Consider the following 13497-nt stretch of genomic DNA (forward strand, 5'->3'; position numbering starts at 1 on the left):
AAAAAAAAAAAAAAAAAAAAATGGAGACAGGGACAATATTACTTGTCCAAACAATTTTAAAGGACAGTCACAGGCACAGAAAATATTAACATTTGGAAGTGTTTATCACTTAGCAGATCAATTCATTTAATAGCTTAAAAACAGCATGTAGAAACCCTATGATAGTGTGCAGTAGTTAGATATGTTGAGTTATTCACAAAGCACAATCAGAAATTAGCAAGACGATGTAATAGATGTGAAATAGGAAGAAAAGGTTCAACGGGGGAAGGGGAAGTGGGGCTAGGAGAAAGCAAAGGGAAAGAAAAAAGGAGAAAAGAAGAAAAAATGGAAACAAAGCTTTTGCAATAGGAAGGGGTGGAGGTGTGGAGGAGAGGGAATGGGAATGGGGAAAAAAAACAAGCACTAAGATATATCATGTACAGGTACACATTCCCAAAGGTGAATGTGATTATAACGTATACCTAAAATGTACCACCAATAAAGCTAATTAAAAAAAATTAGCAAGACTAATTTTGTGAAAGACTAAGACATGAAAATGAGCGTTACACTTCACAACCACTTCATAGCATCCCCACTGCCTGCCTCATCCTGATGCCTTGTGCCCCAGAAGCACCATGGTATCATGTACTGACATGAATGCTTTCATTCAGTCCTCACAACAACAATGAGACTGACATTACTGCACAGATTCTGCAGACTGCCCAGATCACACAGCTACCATAATAACTGTCAGAGCCAGTATTCAAATCCAGTTGAGTGTGATTTAAGATTCAAGTCTGCACTTCAGGAATTTGTTAGTCTCCTGTATGTCACCAACTAAAGTGTACATTAAAGATTTACTTTGTTTTCCAAAGAATATCCCTTCAAATAATTTTCAGTCAATTTCTCTGCTGAAATAGTACTTATTTATAATATAATAACAAAATGGGCCTATAGGAAACTAAAAAAAATGTAATCTTTGGAAGTTTTATCTCCATTGACAACAGAAGCATACTGAAGTATAGTACAGGATATTATGAATCTAACACTGCACATAGTTAGGGGTAAATATGACATAATATTCAATTTATTTAACAAGCAATTATTACAATTTAATTCCAACAGTTATTCTAATACTTTCTTGCTTTTTCCAGAATTTCAGCATTTTTTTAAAGTGGTTTCTCCCAGTTTTTTTCATTTTCAATTACTTAAAACTGTTTTCTACTTTTAGTCCAAATTTCATGTTTCCCAAATATCCAGACAGCTGCCAACAATAAGTAATAAATTCTGAATGACTGCTCAGGATTTATTTTCATATTTATATTCTATGTTATTTCCTTATTCAACAGGGTATGAATGAAAACAAACATCTAGAAGCTGAATATTTCTTCACTTTTCACCTTGTGGAAGGTGGATATTAAAATAAAAATAAACTCTTGGGGTGGGAACTCCCTGACCGAATTTCTCTCACTCTGATGGGTGTCTCTGTCCTCCCTTTCAATCTTTGTATATACACAGTCAACAAAGTACTGTGTACATTTGGAGAGGCTCTGGCCTCATCAAGGTCCTCTCCCAGAGGAAGTAAAGAACAAAGAACAGAAGGAAGAGCCGAGCAGTGACTCCCTACCTGCCACAAGAGAGGAGAAGCAGCCTTTGAGATTTATACCATTCTCCACTGGGGGTCTGCCAGTCATCAGCTGTAAGTATGTCAATTAGAATCAAGTTTGGCCTCCTGAAAAGATCTCAGCAAGACTTGAATTTCACTCCTGATTACCCAGAAGGGAAGAGATTCAAAGATTTGCAAGTAACAGGACCAAAACCCAAAGGCTGCTATTCAGGATTCAAGTCCTCAGTCCACTTCACTTTTTACTAAATTCTAATTCACTGGATTCCAATTTCTTCATCTTGAAAGGTCTGATTACCCTTTAAAAAAATAATATCATCTATCTCACAGGATTATGAATATTAAAGGAAATACAGTATATAAGCAAATTTACAATACCACTTCACAGTATGGGTGGCCCATAGAGACAAGAGATCTGATAGCATTTAAAGCAGAAGTACTATAAGGTTATTTCATCATCCAAATCCTATTCCTCCTAAAATTCAGCCTGACAATATAATAAAGGTATCCATCCTACCACTCCCTGAGAACTATCAGTACAAGCTACCAAGTCCCTCACTCTGACAAGTGACCAGAAGACTTCCGACTGATCATCACAACATTGTGTTGCACCTCCTGCTTTGAACAACAGGTACAACATTTCTGTAGCCAGGCAGATCAGGCAGCCTACAACTGTGCTCAGCCCAGAAATGTGTTCTGGCTTACAAGGCAAGTTTTGAAATGGCAAATTTTTAAACTAAGTAAATGAAAATCCAGATTTCTAGCACAGACAGAGACCTTGCTGTGTTGCCCAGACTGGCCTGGAACTCCCGGACTCCTGCCTCAGCTTCCCAAGTAGCTAAGATTAAGCACATCACCGTGACCAACTAGACTGCTGGCTTTCAACTGTGCATGTACTCCCCGGGTCACCAAGGCCCATCCCACTCACCATAGCACATACTGGGCACTGGACTTGGAGCCACGTGAGGTGGATGTCACATATGGAGACACCTGGGTAACATAAGTCACTCCAAGCCGTAAGCTACTCCAGTGTTACATAGGGATACCACCTAACTCACAGAATTACGACAATTCAAAGAAATAAGGTATACAAAAGCATTTGACAATACCTGAAATATATATAGTACACAATCATTTTAAATTCCACACCAGGTAAAATGTACTAACTTCTGAGTTAAAACTTCTCAAAAACTTCAAACTCTCAGCAAACACAAGGTCAGGGCTCCTCAAATCAGGAAAAAAAATGTAATGTGAAACAATTCCTTGTCCTATGATAATCTGGTATTTCTCATTGTGTCCTTAACGGTAAGGCTTATATGTTAGAGTAACAGATTTCAAACAAATTATCTTAGCCTGAAACAAAAATCTACTGAACTGCCATGGTTTCTTTCAAATCTTCAGTTGAATCAACAAGCAAATAAAAACCCTTCACCAAAAAGAAATATATTTGAAGTGACAGATTAGGGCTAGGTGTGGTGGCCCACACTGTAATCCCAGCACTCTGAGAGGCTGAGGCAGAAGAATAGCAAATTTCAGCCCAGTCTGGGCAATTCGGCAAACTGACAAGACCCTGTCTTAAAATAAAACAATTTTAAAAGGCTGGGGATGTAGTTCAGTGCAAAATCCCTTGGATCAGTCCCCAGTACCACCAAAATTGGAGAAGAAAAGCCAGACTAATTCTTTCAGTGCTTTCATTCCTCCTTATTTCCACTGCCTAACAATGATGGGCTCACTATATCTACAGCTCAAGGGCTGCTCCTGTCTGACCCTCTCCATCCACATCACAAGCAACATGGTGACTATAGAAAAGTTGACAGTCCAAGGTCCAGCAATCAATCCCTCTAGCATGGCCCCACCAGCTGTATAAACTCAAAGATTATGGATTTTTGCTTTTGGTGCTGGGGGTGAACACAGGGCCTTAAGCACAACTAAGCATACACTCTACCTCAGAGCTACACCCTTAGGCCTCAAGGAAGTCATTTAACGTCTCTGTTCGAGGTTATTTATGCTCTGTTAGAGACCTCTCCTAGTTTCCTTCTCTATAAAACCAGGATTCTACTAATACTTTCTCATTTAGGAATAAGTAAGATAAAACATTTTGCACAATGCTGGCACACAGCGAGCACACATCAGCAGTCATGATCACTGTTCCCCTCTTTGGGCTTCACAGGAACTGGTGGGGACCTACAGTGCCTGTAGTACTTTACTATAGTTCACCTGCACACACATCTCCCCCACCAGAATGTCAACAGCCTCTGGGCAAAGAACTGGTTTTACTACTTTTTGTATCCCAGGATCTAACATTCTGCCCAGCAATGCTGAATGATCCTCAAAGTTGTTTATTAATGGGAAGTTGAGTAGAAATTGGAATTTACCTTCTATTGTCAGGCACTGGAGCCCTCATTGACTCTGACTTCACTGACCCTCAATTTTATCACCAGCAGGTAATGACTTGGTTTACTTAGGTCAGAAATTCATTCACCACTCTAAAACCACGACTCAGGCATTATACCTATGCATCCTACAGCTATTATTTCAGGGCACCTTACCATATACAGGTTGAGTAATCCATATCAAAAACTCTAGGGATTAGATGTGTTTCAGAATTCGGATTTGGGAATATCTGAACAGACTTTACAAATTCAAAATCTAAAATCTGAAATTATCACTCAAAGTTGCAAATTTTTAAAAAATACACACTGGACCAGGTAACAAAAGCAAAGCAGGAAGCATCACAATCCCAGATTTGAAGTTATGTTGCAAAGCTACAGTGATAAAAACAGCATGGTACCAGCACAAAAACAAGACATATGGATCAATAAAACAGAATATAGGGAAGAGAAATGACCCCAGGCACATTTAGCTACTTGATCTTTGACAAAGGGGCCAAAACATTAAAGATAACCTCTTCAATAAATGGTGCTGAGAAAACTGGCTCTCCTCATTCAGAAGACTGAACCTACATTTATATATCTCATTATGTACTAAACTAAAATCAAAATGGATCAAAGATCAAAATATTAAAACAGAAACAATCTACTGGAAGATAAAATCGGTGAAACTCTTGAAAACATAGGTATAGGCAAGAACTTTCTGAACAGAACTTCAACAGCACAAGAAATAATACTAAGAATCAACAAATGAGATTATATTAAATTAAAAAGCTTCACACAAAGAAAAGAACCAACAGAGTGAAAAGACAATCTACAGCATGGGAAAGTATTTTGCCAACTATTCTGCAGATGGAGAACTAACACTAAGAATATAAAAGAACTAAAAAAAAAAAAGTAGACCCCCCCCACTAAAATAAAAGACACAATCAGAAAATGTGCAACTGAAGTGGATAGATACTTCACAGAAGTACAAACGGCCAATAAATACAAGAAAAAAATGTTCAACATTGTTGGCCATTGCAGAAATGCAAATTAAAACACTGAAATATCATCTTACTCCAGAAAGAATGGCTATCAACAAGAAATCAAATAATAACCAAACGCTGGGAGGGCCAGGGTTTTAGCTCAGTGGCACCTCCTCTGCCTTGCAAGCCCAAGGTTTGAGTTTGATCCCCAATATCAAAACAATAACAACAACAACAAAAACAAACGCTGGGAAGGCTGTGGAGAAGGTTGCTACATTATGGTGGGAGGGTAAACTAGTACAACCACTATGGAAATCAGTGTGAAGGACCTCAAATAACTAAAAATAGAAATTCCACTTGACCCAACTATTTCCCTTTCTAGGTATCTTCCCAGAAGAGTTGACATCATATTACAGTGACCCATGCACATCATGTTTATAGCAGCACAATTTACAATAGCTAAATCTTGGAAGCAGTTTATATGTTCATCAACAGATGAGTAAAGAAAATGTACTTACACACAACAGAGAACTACTCTGCCATAAAGAAGGATAAACTTGAGTTATTAGTTAAAAAATGGATGCACCTTGAGACAATAAATAAGTGAAATAAATCAGACACACAAGTTTAAATATCTCATGGTGTCTCCTACATGAGAAGCCCAAAGTATAAATAATTTAAAGAGCAAATAAAAGATAAGAGAAGACAAGGAGATAGATCATTTGTAAATGGGAAGCCGACCAAGAGATGAAGGGGTGAGATGAAGGGGAAGTAAAAAGAATTAAGATGTGTTATGTACATGTACCAACTCCCCAAGATGAATGTAATCATTAGGTACTACAAACATATACTAATTAAACATTTTTATTAAAATTTTTCCTAAGTTTCAGATTTTACAGTAGTATGGATTTGAGATTAGGGCTGCTCAAATAGTACCAAGTATTTTGCCCAAAATTAGGTCATTAAATATTCACAATACTCTAATGTTCATATTATCACCCATCCAACTTCTAGTTGAAAAAAATGAGACAAACTTGCCAAAGTCACTCATCTAATAAGAGGAAGGATAGAAACTGAATCTAGAGCCTATGTTTCTTCTCTACACTCTGCCTTCCTTGCTCATTGGAAACAGAAATGACACAACTACCACCTCTTCCCTTGGAAGATCAAAGCCTTAACTAACTTTAAAGGATTTTCCATATCACTCATTTTATTTATTTATTTTCATACCACTCATTTTAAAATTCATATTTTTCTCCCCTGTCTCACTATGCATTCTTATAAAGAAAGCTATGGTATGAGGATGAAGGCAAGACAAGGAATGGAAAAAGCACAGATGTGGGCATCAGATAGATGTGGGTTTGATTCCTGGTTCTTATATCAGCTGTGCAATGTATCCTGAGTCTTTCTAACCTGTAAATTGATGTTAAAAATATTACACAAGAGAAATCTACATGTAATATACAGTAAATACTAAAGTTGAATTTGTTTCATATTATGAAGCATTCCCAAACCATCTCACCTCTTAGATGTTAACACACTACATTACTATCGCATCATAAAAAGAATCTTGTGCATTTATCACTCTGTTGAGATTATTAATTTCACTAAATTGAGCTCCCTGTGTGCCAAGATTCCTTTTTATTTATCTCTAAATTGTCTAATAAGGTATGTGGCCCATATCCATACTTGGTAAATGGTTGCTAACTGAATACCTAGTTATTTATTGGATTCTAAATAAGCAAGAAATCCCTATCAAGCTGGGACTGTCCCAAATTGGTTGAGGAGGGCCACTTCAGGCAGGCCATAGGCACCACCTTAATAAGCAGAAACAAAAAAGGGAAAAGCTTCTAAGTGGGGCAGAGAATAATCTACCAAAAAAAAAAAAAATGGACATAAGAAAGAACAAAGGTGATTCCTACCTACCTAGAGTAAAGGATCTTTGTAAGCATAACTGGACAGGAAGCCAGAGCCAGATCAGGAGGCGTAGAGAAGTATAGTCTGGTATACACAGTAGTTGAAGACAGGCATGAACACAGAGCCAAACGGAAAAGAGGGCCAGAGGCAAGCCTTACAGGCTCAGGCAGCTTCCTGGTATGTAAAACTGAAAAAGATGTAAACAATTATCACTTTAGCAAGAACTCTTGGGCTGGGGATTTAGCTCAGTGGTTCCGGCGCCTGCCTCGAAAGTCCCAAGGACAGGAGTTCGATCCCCCGTACCAAAAAAAAAGATGCCTCTTTTTCTGCTCCAATGGGTTATAACATTAGGGTTTTAACATCTGCTTATCAAAATAGAATTCGAATGCTGACTCCTTAATCTCTTTAAACTGATGTGTCTTTCCATTTGACTGTTCACACCTGGGAAAATTTGGAATTTGACTGATTGTAGTTTATAACAGCATGGTGCTTTGTGCAGTGCCAGGTTCCGGGACCACATTAAAAAATTACCTGCACTCATTCAGAATGAAGTTTTAACCAACTTCTGAGTCAATTTTGAGATCTCTGGTTAAAGTTATACTCTTGTTTAAACTATAACCTTTTTCTTGCTTATCCTTATACTGCCCTTGCCACTCTACAAACAAAAACAAAACAAACAATCAAACAAAAAAAGTGGAATCAAAGTCCTAGCAGCACTCTATGTAGAAAAGCATCTGTGAGGCTGTTTACCCCTTTGGGGGACTGGAAGAATGGGCACCAGAAGACAGGGACTACACCAGCAATGCTTAAAACTTGATTTCAAATTATGAAAATAAGTGCACCTAGATAATGCTGAGCGCAGGGCCAGAAACTGCCGGAGCCAAATGATCCCACCCACCCCTACCCCAACTCTACCAGGTCCAATAGCTGCTCCTCTAAATTACAAAGCCAGCTGTCAGGCTTGGGGCGCCTCTGTTTCTGGAGTCAGGAAAAGGATGCTCCCAGGCCACCTGAGCAAGGGCCTGACAGGCGACCCGCTGGGCAGTGCCGAGAGCCGGGCAGTGAGGGGGCCGTCAAATCACGCGGGTGGACTAGCTAGCGGCTGGGGCAACCTTTACCTGAAGCTGCTTCCACTCTATGGGCCGGGTCAGCCCCGGGATACGTTCCTGAGGAGAGGGCCCGGCTCCCCCACTCCTCCCGGCCCCTGCCCCAAACTCTGCACTCTCAGGATCCTCAAGGACCGGTGCTCCTACCGGCCCGCTCAGCTGCTCCTTCCTGGACTCACCCTCATGCCCCAGCTGTTCCCGGCCGCCGGCCGGCAGAGCAGAGGCCCTTTAGCCCCGAGTCGCGGCTACAACCCGGAACCGCAACCCCTCGCACCGGAAGTCCCCGACCGGGAAGGAGCCTCTGGCTGGGGACGCAGTGCGCAAGCCCCAGTGCCGGGAGCTAAGAGCGGCGCCCTCCCGGGGGGGCGGGGCCGGGCGGGAGTCCATGCGCATGCGCTCGGTTCTCCAGCAAAAGCAGGGCCTGGGGACTGAGATTGGCTCCGAGTTCGGTTAAAATAAGCCAGCCCCTGGGTTTGCCTACGGCAGAAATCAGTGTAAGGATCTCTGTCAAATATTTTCTTCCCATTTCCACGGAGAAAACTCAGTTCATCCAGAAATAAGTGACGGGGCACTTCATCAGAAAAACTCAGGGGTTCAGCGGGGCACAGTAGTGCTGCTCACCTGTAATCTCAGCTACTCTAAGGGATGAGGCTGGAGGATTGCAAATTCAAGGACTTCCCAGGCGATTTAGTGAGGACCTGCCTCAAAATTTTAAAAGTTTTAAATACTGGAGATGTACTTCAGTGATAAGCGCTTGGCTAGGATGTGCTAGGCCCTAGGTTCATCCCCGGACAGGGCAGAATAAAAAACATGAGTTCAAATGGCAACTCTCTAACTTGCTGCGTGTCTTAGAACAATACACCTCCCATCTAAGACTCGGCTTTCCTACCCATAACTGCTGTGAGAACTGAATAGGACAACGATGCGGTGATGCTTAAAAAACACTCATGTTTATTGTGCCTAACATAATAAATATGCAGTAACAGTTATCTCTCTTACATGTAAGTGGAAAATTATAATCTTTTTCTGGGGGTGAATCCAGAAACTTTACATTAAGCTACATTCCCAACCCTTTCTTTAACTTTGAGGCAGGGTCCCGCTAATTCACTAAGATGCCCAGAAGATGATGGTAATTTTTTTTTTCTTTCTTTTTTGTTGCTGGGTATCAAAGTCAAGTCCTTGAGTATGCGAGGCAAGCGGCGGCACCACTGAGCTAAACCCGCGGCCCAGATGATGATAATCATATTCAAGAACTGCCAGAAGGTTTCGGTAAGATGTAAGAAGACTAGCACCAAACAGGCACTCCATTTTTCTTTCTGTCTTTCTGGAATCAGTGACAAAAGCCATGGTGAAGCTGGGAAAGGGAGCTTATTCCCATTCAGGGAAACGATATATTTTCCTACCTGAGAAATCCCTCAAAATTGCATTTAGCAGGGCCGTGGGAACAGCATCATGCCTTCCTTCGCAAGCGCAAGGTCCTGAATTTGATTCCTGGTACCAGAAACAAACAAACAAAAAATGCATTTTGCAAAAGGAAAAAAAGTCGATTGAATTTCAGCTCGTGGGGGGCTTGCCCAGTTTTAAAGTCACCGATTGATATATTAGGGGCCCACCCATTTTCACATATGTGATTGGACTCTTCAAATTGTTGAAAAGCCTTGACGCCCAGATGCAGACCCACAGCACCGCAGTTCCACCAGGGACCTATTGGAGGCGCTGTGCCAAAGCAATAGGTGCAAACGTGTTTTGATGTTCCACTTGGTGTGGTTACCAGATTATGTGTCCTTTCCTTGACGCCTTTTTCTCTTACTCTAAGGACTGACCTCAGGCCTTGTGCATAGGAATCAAGTACTATACCAATAGCTACACTCCAGCCTCTTTCCTAGATCTGACTCTCCGTAATCTCCACTCTCCTGAGCTTCACTCTGAAGCCCAGCTGCCTGATTGCCCCTCAGACACTTAAAACTAAACTTGTCTGAAACTGACAGCTAAGCATTTATAGATTGTAAAGATGGAATATTCACTCTGCCACTTACTGGTTTTATGACTTCATCTCTCTATGCTGCCTCGCTAGATGTCCTTCTGTGTAAAATGAGAATGGCAAACCTAACTAACCTAGTTCTGTTGTAAAAATTAAATTAACTAATATGTGTAACTCACACAGAATAGACCCTGGCCCCTGGCTAACATTTACTGAATACATAACATTGTTACTACACCTCAGTGAGGAAACACATATTTACTGAGTACCTATTACGTGTTAATCTTGTTCTATGCACTTGAAATTCAGTTAAGAAGAAGCCAGATGATAGAGTCTGCCCTCAAGAAGCTTATAGTCAAGTTTGACTGTGGGTTTGAAATGATTATAGTGGCAACTCCCCAAGCAGGGATATGTGGCAAAATTTTAAAGACTATAGTGAAGGCCTAATGGAGAATGGAGACTCTGAATTTATGGTGATATGAACAAAATGATTCGTGTGATTTTTTTCCATAGCTAACTTGAGCAGTTACGATAAAAACACACACAATGAGAAATTGGATTAATCCAAGGATGGGTTTTTTCCCAGACAGGTGTAATGAGGTCTCAGAACAGTTGTAATGCAAGGCGGGGAGATGGAAATTATCATCAGAGGAAGATATCTTAAGCCAGGGGCCCCTAGCCTCCAGACCACAGATCAATAGGGGTTCACAGAAGGAGGTGAGTGGCAGGGGAAGCAAGGGAAGATTAGTGTGTATTTACAGCTCCTGGTACCTTCTGAGCTCTGCTTCCTGTCAGGTCAAGGGTGGCATTAGATTCTCATAAAGTGCATGAATCCTACTGAGACTGGTGCATAGGAGAGATCTGGGTTGCACGAGCTCTTTATGAGAATCTAATCCTGAATCCATCCCCCACCCCTTGGCCTTCCCACTCAGCCCCACCCACTCCACACATCCCACCCCCACCCCTGGGGTTGTGAAAAAACCATCCCCCATGAAATCAATCCCTGGTGTCAAAAGATGGAGGGCTGCTGTCTTAAACCAACAAAGCCAAATGAAGAGTCAGGTGAGTGGGTTCCTGGTTCAAGTGGAGTGGAGGAAAAAAAAAAGTCACTGAAGATGAGACAGTCAAGGAACCTAGATACTTATGGGCCTCCAAGTTCCCAGGATCATGTATAGCTGGGGGTGAAAGGAAACCCAGGGTGCTTCCCAAGCTATTCTCCAACTGAGGAACAGCACGGGGCGTCCGTGAGGAGAAACTGAGTAGATAGCATTGAGACCCCAAGAAGCAGGAGTTGGATCAGAGGGCAGAAGTGACATTAAAGAACAAAGCACAAGCCTAGTGCAGCAGCATATGCCTGAAATCCTAGCTACTGGGAAGGCTAAGGAGGCTTGCAAGTTTGAGGTCAACTTAGGGAGAACCTGTCTCAAAATAAAACCAATTTTTAAAAGGTGGGAATATAGCTCTGTGATGGAGCACTTGCCTAGCATAAGCAAGTCCCTGGGTTCAAGCCCCAATTCTATTTAGGGAAAAAATGAGCAAAGCACATACTGACTTATCTCCTGAGCCAGGGGTACCCCATGGTAGGACCACGAGGGCTGACACAGAAAAATAATGCCATGCTGATGGTGACTCCAGTAGCCATGAAGGTGGAACAACTTACTGCTTCCCAGCCTTCATCTCTAGCTTGGACAGCAAGTCCCGTTAGAGGCTAGATGTGCCTTTTCTTCTGGTTCACAGGACTAGAAGGAGGATGATGTGCAGAAGTTCAAAGACACCTACTGACTGTGCGGCCTTTAACAAGTTACTTGTCTTTTCCATGTCTCTGTTCCCTCATCTAGGTTGTTGTGAGGACCCAGCGAAGTGGTACGTGGAGATTCCTCAGGACAGTGCCTGGTACCCGGGAAGTGTTCCACAAATGCTCGCTCTGGTGGCTGGCATGCCAAGATGGACAGCAAAGCTCAAGTCCCTTGGACATTTCCTTCCCTTGCATCCTGCTCATGCCTCAGTTTCCCTTTCCCTTTCTACTCAGTAAACTCCTATTCATTTTTTTTAGTGGCTTAAAGAAACAAGCACTGCTTATTTCTCCAGATCTCATGGGCCGATGGGTGGCTCTCCTGCCAGTCATGCCTGGGCATGCTCACACAGCTGCCAGAAGGTGGCTCAAATGGTCAAAGGACTAAGATGATTTCACCCATATGACGGCAGGTGTTGGCCAGGGCACCTTGGCTTTTCACCTTGTGGTAACCTAGTGTCTGTCTTGGCTTTCCACATCACATAGTTGCAAGACTGTGAAAGGATAAGCCCTAAGGCGCAAGTGATTTTAAAAAAATTATTGTGAATCTACATATGCACCATTTTAACCATTTCTAAGTGTATTCTGTTCATTCTTGAAGACCCTATGCCATCCCAAATTACCAGTCCCATAGCAGGCCACAAGAAGAGCTTCAGTCTCTGAAGGCACCATCTATCACACTTTCTCTTGATTTTGGTGGGGGAGAGTACCAGGGATCAAACTCAGGACCTTGCGCTTGTGAGGCAGGCAGCAGAACCACTGAGCTAAATCCCTGGCTCTATCACACTTTCTCTTGATTTTGGTGGGGGAGAGTACCAGGGATCAAACTCAGGACCTTGCGCTTGTGAGGCAGGCAGCAGAACCACTGAGCTAAATCCCTGGCTCTATCACACTTTCTATTGTTGTTTTAATTCCACTGCTGACAGGTCACAAGGAAAGGGATGTTTCTTTTTTCTTTTTGTTTCCTTAAAGTTTACACTTGGAGTGTAGCTCTGTGGTAAAGCATTTGCCCAGCATTTTCAAGCTTCAAATGCTGCAAAACTTAAGTTCAACAAAAAGGTGCTTACAACACATACATTAATGAAGCAAGGAGAAATAGTTCTCTTTTTAAATTTTTCCAGTACTGGGAGTTGAACCCAGAATTTTCATTAAACTAAGCTACATCCCCAATCCTTTTTAAAATTTTTTTTTTTTGGTATCAGGGATTGAACTCGGGTCCTTGCACTTACGAGGCAGGCAGCGGAACCACTGAGCTAAATCCCTGGCCCCCCAATCCTTTTTTTTTTTAAAGATAGTGTCTAAGTTACCCAGGTAGGACTTGAATTTATAATTCTCCTGCTTCAGCCTCCCAAAAGGCGGGGATTCACTCCCATTGGAAATCCCCCCAGAAGTGTACAATATCAGAACAATGTAGTGTTTTTTAAAAATTTAAATATATTTTTAACATAAATAATTTTAGAGCAGATTTACTGCTTATGAGGTAAGTTTGGTGTTTAGGAGGGAAGCACAAAATTAACCAATCAGAAAATCCTAAACATAACCTCTTTATTTTATACATTTATGGTTTGGTTTTTTGAGACAGGGTCTTACTGTGTTGCCCAGGCTGGCCTTGAACTCACAGAAATCCTCAGACCTGAGAGTGCTGGGATTGCAGGCATGCGCCACCAAGGCCAGCAGTAGATAATTTTTAACTTGTGGGATGGGGATGTAGCTTGGCGGTCATCCATTTACTTGGCATAT

At 41.7% G+C, this 13497-nt stretch overlaps 1 protein-coding gene and 1 long non-coding RNA gene across 7 annotated transcripts in view; one reads left to right on the forward strand and one right to left on the reverse strand.

Moving 5' to 3' along the window:
• Mapkap1 (MAPK associated protein 1) overlaps positions 1 to 8243 on the reverse strand; it is a 221560-nt gene extending 213317 nt beyond the window's left edge. For 4 of the 6 annotated variants that reach the window (XM_010613545.3, XM_010613541.3, XM_033759243.1 and 1 more), the window contains exons 1-2: positions 8164 to 8243; positions 6888 to 7065 (exon numbers count right to left, since the gene is read on the reverse strand). The gene's annotated coding sequence lies outside the window, so the exon portion shown is untranslated. Of the gene's footprint in view, positions 1 to 6887; positions 7066 to 7996; positions 8143 to 8163 lie in introns of those variants that run through there. The other 2 variants (XM_033759244.1, XM_033759246.1) reach the window with 2 other exon arrangements.
• A 102-nt stretch (positions 8244 to 8345) lies between these two features.
• LOC104854891 lies at positions 8346 to 12081 on the forward strand. Its single transcript, XR_778239.2, has 4 exons — positions 8346 to 8478; positions 9156 to 9253; positions 10552 to 10682; positions 11804 to 12081. It is a non-coding gene; the product is annotated as an uncharacterized LOC104854891 (long non-coding RNA).
• Positions 12082 to 13497: the final 1416 nt, after the last annotated feature.

This window comes from Fukomys damarensis, unplaced genomic scaffold (assembly GCF_012274545.1).
Source record: "Fukomys damarensis isolate Sample0158 unplaced genomic scaffold, DMR_v1.0_HiC HiC_scaffold_36, whole genome shotgun sequence".
Classification (NCBI taxonomy): domain Eukaryota; kingdom Metazoa; phylum Chordata; class Mammalia; order Rodentia; family Bathyergidae; genus Fukomys; species Fukomys damarensis.